Here is an 11,152-nt window from a genome sequence, read left to right on the forward strand (position 1 = left end):
AAGTTTCTAATCTTTTTCATTATAGAATGTGTATCTTTTTCTATTCAAAATTTAATTTAATACAACCGTTCACTTCTTTCATGTTAAGTTACTTAAAATCACTAAACTCAGTTGCAGTGCTCCGTGGCATAGTGGTTAGCATGCCGGACAATTCACATTATATTTTCACATTCGCGCTGACCTACCGTAGTCTTTTTTTTTTTTTTCATAAACACCTAAAATGGTTTTTCTTGGTGGCCGAGTTGTTAACATCGCATGTTTTTTTTTTCACACTTAATTTTCCAACTTCGCCCCAATACTCCGGGTTTGATCCTTCCTACTTACCTAACATCACTTTTTTTTTTAAACAATCCCCACCCCGGAAACAAACACCCGGGCAACGATTTTTTTTATTCTTTTGTTTTGATTTACTCAAAACCGCACACACCTCGAAACATCCGAGCAACGCCGGGTACCCCTGCTAGTAATATAATAATAAACACGAAATCTGCATTAATCAAAATATCATATTTAAGCGTATTTTACGACCGGGCAATGCCGGGCCGCCTGCTAGTATGAAATAAAAACTAACGTTTTCTTCATTGTGGACCGTAAATCTATATTCGAGAAAACTACTAATATTTACAAATTCTATGCGTTTACAGCACAATCACACCGTTCTCGATAGATCACCGAAGTTAAGCAACATTGATCCTGGCCAGTACGAAATGAGTGACCATTTGGGAAGAGTGAGGCACTGTGTGTACTGCGAGGTTTAAATACCAGGTTGAGAAACTGGCGTAGTCTATCCTTCTCTCGAGGGTAGATGAGACTCTTGTAAAAAATACCCTTGATAGCCCTGACGAAGCATCAAGTATTCAGCTATCGACAATGATGTGAATGACTATATATATATATATATATGTGTATATATATATATATATATATATATATATATATATATATAGATGTTTTATTTTTTTATTACCATTTTATCTGCTTAGTTGCATGGTTCAGTTACCGAAACATGTATAACTAAGCAGATAAAACGGTAATAAAAAAACTAAAACATATATTTGCTCTGCAATATTATTGAGCACTTTCCTCAGGCTTTTACTAATAACGATTTTTGCAATATATATATCACATATCTATATCTACATATCATATATATCTATATCTACATATATATTTTTAATGCTATATCAAGTAATGGCAATATTCGAGAACGAATTTGCTGCCATCATATATATATATATATATATATATATATATATATATATATATATATAACGTTTTTTTTTTAATTCTTAAATTTTTATTTCCATACGTTGTGGACCAGGCGCGAACGCAGACCCCACAATTTTAATGAACCACCGTTCTGCCAGATCAAACATACCCATTCCTGTGTCTCAATACATCTTCTATCATTATATGTAATCAGTTTTTTTAAAATAGTCAGCCATACAGGAGCCTATTTGTGACTACACACACACACACACACACACACACACACACACACACACACACACACACACACACACACACATTCAGCTTTATATTATATATATGATGGCAGCAAATTCCTTGTGTATATATATATATATATATATATATATATATATATATATATATATATATATACACGATGGCAGCAAATTCGTTCTCGCACATTGCCAATGCGTGATATAGCATTAATATATATATATATATATATATATATATATATATATATATATGTATATATATATATATATATATATATATATATATATATATATGATGGCAGCAAATTCGTTCTCGAATATTGCCATTACTTGATATAGCATTACAAATTGAAACATGAAGACAGATCAGTGATGAGCCGCACGAAAGTGACCTTTAAGCCCGGCCAAACTCTGGCATTCTTTAGTACACATGGTGCAGACATGGGCGAATGGTGGCTTTGTAGAGGTACAGGATTCTCTCAGGTATGAGTAATTTTCTATTTCCTCACAGCAACCCTCGCAATTTCCTGAACGTATTTGTTTCAGTTCTTATTTCCCGTGAATGTTATGTTAGACTGAGGAGTGTGAAAGTAGAACTGATGGTTCATAGCAATATTCAATAGAGAATTGTCTCTGTAATAATAAATACGAAATCTGCATGAATTAAAATATATTTAAGGGTATTTTACATCTGGGCAAGGCCAGGCTAGTATCAAATAGTATCGCAGATATTTTAAGAAATAGACGTTGTACTCGTTCACTCATATTTTAACTTAATCTGTTATACAATGATGCCGCTAAACTTCTAATGGGAATGCAAAATTTTTCAGAAACACATGAGCACACATATATAATATTATTCTTTTATATTTACAAACACTAGTATTTCATGCTTACGCAAATCATCAATGTAGGATGACATATCATACCGGTCGTTAAATGTGAACCCAGTTACTATGAATCCTTTTTCTAACTCGTGCCCCAGATCACCAAACGATTGTTACGAACAAGAAAATAATTTATAAATAATAAACGCTCAATTCGAGCGCGATATTAGACAATCTAGAGTGTTCGAACGACGTAAGTCGTAAACATTATATATATATATATATGTATATATATATATATATATATATATATATATATATATATATATATATATATATATATTAGATGTCCCCCTAGCCCATTGGATCACAATCATTAAAACTGTTTATACTATTTTGATTTCATTCGAAACTGTAACGTACCTGTTGAGACAATATTTTTACATAACAAAAAAAAAAAAAAAAAAGTGGCTTTACTTATTTTGTATTACTCATGGAAGTTTTGAATCTAAAATCGAAAGTATACTATTTTTTCTCATAATTGTACAATTGTTCTATTTTTTTTAAAAATTCAATTCAGTTTACTATTCTATGTCGGACTAACGTATTATCTTTCCACTCCAATACAGGAAGTGGATTGTACTGAGGAGCCACGAATACAGGACAATACAGCGAAGCGTGCAAAAAGATATGCTCGCCAACCCATCCCTGCTCCACATGCCCGATTTCTGACCGTACTCGAGGGTCCAGGGTTGGACTATTAAACATCAGCAGACACTTGAACAAAATCGTCATCATCGGATAGCGATAGACAACCAAGAAGAAGAATACTATCTTTCAATGGTAATCTCGGGGAGGGGGGTTGTATTGTCTCTTCGGTAGAAATGATACCAACCTTCTAGGAATTACCACCTCCTTTCAGTTTTAGGGATAATATGTAGCATTTGTTTTATTGTCACTAGACAATTTATCATTCATGAGTGTAGTGTAGTACCTGTTTTGTTGTCATGGGACAATCCTCTCCGAAATTACCATCTCCTTCTAGAGCTAGAGTTTTGTCTATTCTGTTGACATGGAGCCATCCTCCCTGGTAATATTGTCTCATTTGTATGGTAGTGTAGTATCTGTTTTGTTTTCATGAGACTATCCTCCCAGGCATCTTTTCATTTAAAAGGTGTTATTGCAGTATATTTTCGTTCGTCACGATAATCCAAGGTCTTTGATAAAGTCTGGCACGAAGGGCTGGCAACGAAAATTAGTCGTACAATATAACTGGACGAATACTAAATATAATTAGAGTCTTCTTAAACAATAGGACCATCTAGGTTGTCATTGATGTACATCCAAGTAGCATAACATTTATGTGGAAGTGCCTCAGAGATTGATCCTTGGACTACTATTATACCTGATATATTAACGACCTCCCTGATGGGCATATTTGCTGATGATACAACACTGTATAACATGCGCGAAGAAAGAACAGCTATACGAAAATCTAAGACAATGGCAGACTCCTTAGAAAATGGCCCCCGACCGAAGTAAAATGGAGCTGTAAATGGATGGTAACATTTAATGCTATAAAGATAAAACTGCCCTCTTAACAATTACAAGAAGCCTCTCCAATCACCGATAATCATGACAAATAACACCCTACCTGAGAATTCTTCTTTCAAACTCTCCAGTCTAACATTTGCAGGAAATAAGAATTGAAACAAATACATTGAGGAAATTACGAGCGTTGCTGTGAGGAAATAGAAAATTATACCTGAGAGTATTCTGTACCTCTACAAAGCTACCATTCGCCATGCGTGGAGTATTGTTGTCACATCTGGGCTGGTGCATCTACCACTATTCTCTCCCTCTTTAATAGGGTTAAAAAAAGAGTCTCGAATTTAATAAGTCCCGCTTTGTAAGCTAAGCTCCAACCCCTGTCACATCGCCGTAATATTGCACCTCTGTGTCTGTTTTACAAATATTTTAATGGAGAGTGCACTGAAGAACTCGTTGAACTTGCTCATCCTGGACATACTTATCCCCGACAAATTCGCTTAGTAACAAAATCACACGCTTCTCTGCTGAGGTCCCTAAATGCAAGAAAGCTTTCTACTCTAATAGTTTCTTCCTTAGACTTTGGAATTCCTTTCCTGCTACCTGCTTCCCTTACTATATTGATATACAGACGGTCAACTGTAACGTAAACCGACATATTGTCAATCTTTTTTAGGCATGGTGCAAACTAATAGGCTCTTACGTCCAAGTGGCGATATGCCTTGTTTAAGGTGAGAGTAATAATAATAATAATAATAATAATAATAATAATAATAATAATAATAATAATAACAATGATCATAATGATGATGATGATGATGAGGATGATGAGGATGATGCTGCTGCTAATGATGATGATGATAATAATAATAATAATAATAATAATAATAATTATAAGCAAGATTCTCCTCATTGACGTCAGTGCAGTATATGTTTTTATTCTTCATGACATCACCCTCTCATTTTAGAGTGGAAGCGTAGTATCTGTCCTGTGCTCATGTTATCATCCTCCCAGAGATTAACTTCTTAAGTTGTTGTTGTTATTATTACTATTATTATTATTATTGTGATTATTATTGTTATTGATGTCATTTTCATTGTTATCATTGTTATTATTATTGTTATTGTTGTTGTTATTAATATTATTATTAGTTTTGTTATTATTTTATCATTATTAATATTATTGTTATTATTATTATTGTTGTAATTATAATTATCATTATTATTGTTATTATTATTTTATTGTTATTATTATTGCTGTTATTATTTATTATTATTGTTGTTATTGTTATATTATTATTTTTACTATTATTGTTATTATTATGAATGTTAAAAATATTTTTTATTATAAAATAAAAGTATTACTATTCTTTATAGTAATATAGTAATATATACTATTCTTTATAGTAATATAGTAATATATTCTTTATATAGAAATACTTATTTTGCCATCTAATTTATAACGTATTTATTTACCGACATAATGGTTTGCTAAGGGCCAGGGAGACAGAGTTCAATCCTCGCCCGAATGATTCACTCGAGCTAATAAAATGGTACTTGATCCCACTCCCTTGTTAAACACTCAGCATTATGAGAAAAGGTTAAAGGGTAAGTGGAGTAATGCTATGAATGGAATAACGACTTTCCCTACACAGCAGCAGCTGATGAAAAGGAATTCTCCAGTCGCCTTTGACTATAGTCAACCACTTTATTTAGCTTATGTATTTATTTTGGGTATGTACATACATCCGGATGTAAATTAGTCATTCTTTCTGTAAATGTTTACAGAGAAAAATGAAGAAATATTAGCGTGATCGAATCATCATAGCGAGAGAGGAGCCGAAAGAAACACAAAATAGCTAAGAGAGATTCGTGACTTGTTCAATTAATTATAAATTACGATTAATTAAAACAATTTAATCAGAATCTCTATCAAATATAATCCAATTCAAAATCTGAGGTATATTTTAACATGTATTTTGTGTTACAAAAATGTTTAGGGAAAGGGCCTTAGGCAGCAAATTTTGATGAACTCGCATTAATATAATAATATATTGATATGCGGCATCTATATCATATTTCACTTGGTTTGTATGTTTGTTTGTCTATCCGTCTGTTCAGCTCGGCAACTATTAGCTCGATCTAGCTAAAAGTTTGTAGGAACATTTGTCATGATAATGTGTAGCGAACTAAGTATCATGATATCCTTTCGATGCACAGTTAAAAATTAATATAGGTTAACGGGGATTAATAGGTCTGAGTACTTAATATAGTAAAGCATTCATTCCAAGTCAACGTTTATCTGATTTTAACGAAAAGTGAAAACCTCATCAAATCTCTGCGAATCACGTATTAGAGGATGTGTTTCAGTCACGTTTCAAGCTACGCTAATTTACACTGAAGATTAAAAACAAACAACAAATTATTTCCAACTATTTTTTACATTAAGATGTAAAAAAAAAGAAAAAAAAAGAAATAATGTCCACTTTAATTAATCATTATAACAAAAAGTTCACCGCAGGCGGAAGGATAATTTATTTTGGTTTTCCATGAGTGTTAAAGTTTAATTAAACCTCCGAGACAATAAAAGAGTTCGCTCTTGAGAGGGCAGCGCGAGGCGGAGCAGATTTCAGTTTCTCATTGCTATTTTTAATTGACCACAACATTAATAAAAACAGTCATTTATTTCATTCGAACAACTAAACTTTTCTGTTCTCTAATCATAAAAATACATTGGTTTATTTATTCTACTAAAACGAATCTAGACAAACTATGAACTACTGCACTCATATCTAGATAGACATCGCCAGGGACATTCTTTCTTACCATGACAGTGTACAAAACAGACTTCGCAACCTCGGTGAGAGTGATTTGTTTTCTACACTGAAAACTCCTTCATACAGAACAGATACTGATGGCTTATTCTCAACTGTATCGTTATGCTAGTGGTAGAGACTCGACTGAGCTCCAATTTGTTTTCACACTGTAAAACATCCACAGCAAGAACTCGCTTGGTTAAAGCAATAACAAAGAACACCTCCTTTCTATACCGAAAACTAAACGGAGTCTTCATGTACGGAGATTCTTCCCTAAAGACACTGTATGTGGACCAAGGTACCGCTTCCCAATCGATTACAACATAGTTGTCTTCAAGTATAACGTAAACAAATACTTGTTGAGCCACCCTCTTCAATAACCAAGTTATCTTAAGTAATCGTCTGCCCATTCCACCCACTGTTTCCAATTCTCTCGTGGTGGCGAACATCGTCCAACTGACAATTCTGTTTAACCATTATTTTAGAGTTGCTCCCGGGCATTGGTAACCGGTGAGCCATTGCAAAAATAATTATGATGTTGTAGATAGTTTAATAGAGAGAAGGTAATTGTGAAATATGTAGTGTAATACTAGCAAATCTACCAAGCGGAGATATCAAAACTACGACCAGCGGAACAGATCTGGCCAGACAACAAACTTTGGCTGGCCAGAGGAGCTCTTATAGAAAACGTTAAAATGTTAAAAAAAAAAAAAAAAAAATGGAAATTTATGAAAAAAAAAAAATGCAGTGGTTTTTCTTTTTCGTTCAGCAAACGGTTAAAAGAATGGGGTTTTGAAAAACAAGTTTCACTAAAAGAGCAAAGCTAAAAAAGCAAAGGTCATTTTTTTTTTTTAAATTTTGGATCGCGTAGCTCTAAAAAGCCAGTAATATGACCCCCGTTCAAAATTTTTGGAGAACCCTGATCTACACTATAATAAAGAGTAATGTGTATTTATTAGTTTATTATATATTTAAGCAGAATTCTTTGATTAATGCAAAATTTTACGTTCACCATGCTGCCTAAATATATATATAGATTTAGGCATCATTTTTTCTTTTATGCAGGTTTCATTAAATAGCACAGATAACTCGGATATATATATATATATATATATATATATATATATATATATATATATATATATATATATATATATATATATCTCCGTCTCGTCACTTAAATATCTGCCCGACCAATCAGGTAAGGAACAACGTTAATCTATTTCCGTAATCTAACGCTTCCCTTTCTTTTTTTTTTTAATACATTTTGCTTTTGTTTTCTTAGAATTGTTTTTATTTCAACTAGCGTCTGTGATGTTAGAAATTAGGCGTCATTTTTCATGCATAGCTGATCACCCTCCTAACAAGACAAAGAAAAAGAAGAAGAAGGACAACAACAACAAATTCAAATATGAAGGAAATGTTAACGTTTAATTTTCTTTAGGTCACCAAGAATAACTCGCGATAATTCAGTCCCTAATTGAAGAAGAACCCCCCCCCCAAACCCCGAAAACATTGATAATGCTTACCTTGGAATGCCAATAGCAAGTCAGACAATCTACCACATGAAATAGATTCGGAAAAGAATTCTGCACTTTAAATAAAAGTCAAGGATAAATGCTTATTTTCTTTAACTCATCAAAAATGATGATGATAATTTATATATGAAATACGAAATTACTGGCGTAATTATTGAATTTTATGATAATACTAGCCCGGGTGCCCGGCGTTGCCCGGGTGTTTGGAAGTATGTGTTGAGCAAAAAAAAAGTGGTAGTAGCAAGCAGGGTCGAACCCGTGACGCGAAGGCGGGAAAGAAAGTGAAAGAGAATCTGTCGTCTTACCGCTACTCCATGACGCGACTGGAAGTTTGGAACGTTCAAATTAGACAAAGTCAATCCAACCAATACAATGGCTTGCAAAAAACTGCCCAGTTGAAGGTGAAGGACTTAATGTTTTTGGTCAATTTTTCGATATTTTTCGTCCGAGACGTCGAGCTTCAAAATAATACCGATCTCATGAAAATTCGTAGCCTCTGTCGAAAGTTTTAGGCATACATACATACATACATACATACATACATACATACATAGATTTAAACAGACAGGTAAGATTTATATTATAGATTAATGCGAACACTGTCATTTTTGTTACATAGGTAAAAATAATACTTTATAGCTTCTAAACAATGACATACAATTCGTTTAGAAAGATAATACACTCGATTCACCGAATCATTAGCATTTAAATTTTTGTTACAACTTTTTTAAACTCTAAAGCATGCATATCTAAGTACTTTGGTTTATGTGGTTTCAGATACTTTAGACTTCGAAATCGGCTAATCAAATATCATAACTGTACATTTCACAATTTTTTCTAATGGTAGAAATATTGATTTCTCATCGATTTCATGTTAACATGTTGGCATCATGAATTATTACATATCTAAAAGTTATGTCTACTCTATTCCAGAATATTATCATTTCTGTCCTGCTAATATCTTACCCTGTCTTTCTGGTTTTTTTAAAGTCAATTTTATTAATACTTTGTTAATAAATTAAATACTTTATACGATTATCTAGATAAAAGGCAATCAATATATAGTCCGCGGTTCGGATCCGAGCAGCGAAGGCAGTTTGACTGATCTACGAACCTGAGTATCAACGACTATTTATTAACATGTGGGACGAGGCTTTCGAATTAAGAAAAAAGGAATTGCTTTTATTGTTCTTTGAACTTCCCGACCGAATCTGAAGAATATTACCGATAAAAGAGAATTAAAATCCAACCACCTCCATTCTAAACATCGATCGGAATTGAATTGAACCGACCGACCGGCGAGAGATATTAGACGGCAACAGCTTCAAAATGATAATGTTGTCTCAGTCGGCTTTCTATTTCATTATTTCAACAGCGATCCCCCATTGCTAACCCTTGTCATCTACCTCATATACGTTGATAGAATCCTTCAATCGGCCATGTTTATACATTTTAAATAACAATTTCAAATATACACATCATAATTTTATCCATTTCGCTTCGAGTAATTTTTTTTTTACTTTTAAGTATTTTGATGTTTCTTAAGGAGAACTAATTTTTGTGAGGGTTTAAAAAAAAAAAATAATTAAAATTTTTTTTTTTCTGATTTCTTAGTGTTTATTTTCATTATAGTTTTAAATATTTAGGTTGATGCAATTTCCCTTGACTTCCTATTAATAGTCTTCGTCCGGCCTGCGACCCTTTATTATAATGCGATCCGGCCCACGGTGTCGAATAAGTTGCCGTTCACTGATCTAGACCATTGTTGCTTTTTCGACATGTCATCTTTGTTGATATTTTCTCCGACAGACAAAACGAAGTTCGGAATGCAATCTGTTTGAATCTAGAAAATTAATTCTTCGTATTTAGAAAAAAATGCGTCTTCTTGTGTAATACGTTAACGTTGGTTTATAAAAAATATAAAAAAAAAATAAATGAAATGAATCAGTCTAATGAAAAGAAGTTTTCTTGTAAACTCCAGGATGCTTCGAAAAGTTCTAAAACGTTGAACTGTGCAAACTCAATTCACTGGTTGTGAATGATAGGAATCCGATAAGTCTGTCCGAAGATAGGTAGCAGTAGTACTAATAACAATAGTCCAGGTCCGTTGTAGGACATGTTTCCACCTTACATAATCACGTTGACACACCGGTTCCTGTTAGATCACCGAAGTTAAAAAACATTGAGCCGGGGGACGATTTTGGAATTCCAGTTACTGTATGTGCTCTCTGCTTATCTCGGCATTGTTTCCAGTCGTCTAGCACTTCTAGTTGTCATTAGACTCAGCATTGCTTGTTCAGGGGAGGTGTGTTTGAGTTTACGCGACCCTTGCTTCACAATTGCACGCCCAGCTACCCTTACAGGGGGTATCCATTGTATCTTGAGACTGAATATAGGCATCGATTCACTTTATATACATCCGACGCTTACACTACACTCATCGTCATTATTTTAATATATTTGGACAGAACAGATACTGCAGTTTGATAGCTTGACGTGCGAAACAGTGTTTTACACTTGCCATGAGATAAAAATAAAGAAAAAAAAACGTTTTTAATTGGTTTTAGACGATTGGGCGATCCCATCTTCAAAAAGCAAAGTGAAAAGTTATAACAGAGTACTAATATGAAATTGTCGTAGCGTGTTATTAAACAGGTTAACCTAATAGTTTAACTTCGTATAATGTACACAGATTTAAGACATTTTAATGCCTTTAGGATATTCTTTGAAAAAAAAAAAAAATGATCAACCTTCGTCAAGTAGAAAGAAAATCAGAAAAGAACGGGAAAACAAGTTCTGTTTCAACATTTTAATTAAGATTTTGAAACGAATTAAATTAATTTTCTTTCCGACTCATCGTTTACAATTTTTATTGGATTTTCCGTTCCTAAATGTTTGTTTTTTAATTTAATATTGTTTCTAATGTTTTATTTGTACATTGTTGGTATTTGTTTGTA

Source organism: Euprymna scolopes, chromosome 24 (genome assembly GCF_053919585.1).
Source record: "Euprymna scolopes isolate OS-2025 chromosome 24, ASM5391958v1, whole genome shotgun sequence".
NCBI classification, from domain to species: Eukaryota; Metazoa; Mollusca; class Cephalopoda; order Sepiida; family Sepiolidae; genus Euprymna; species Euprymna scolopes.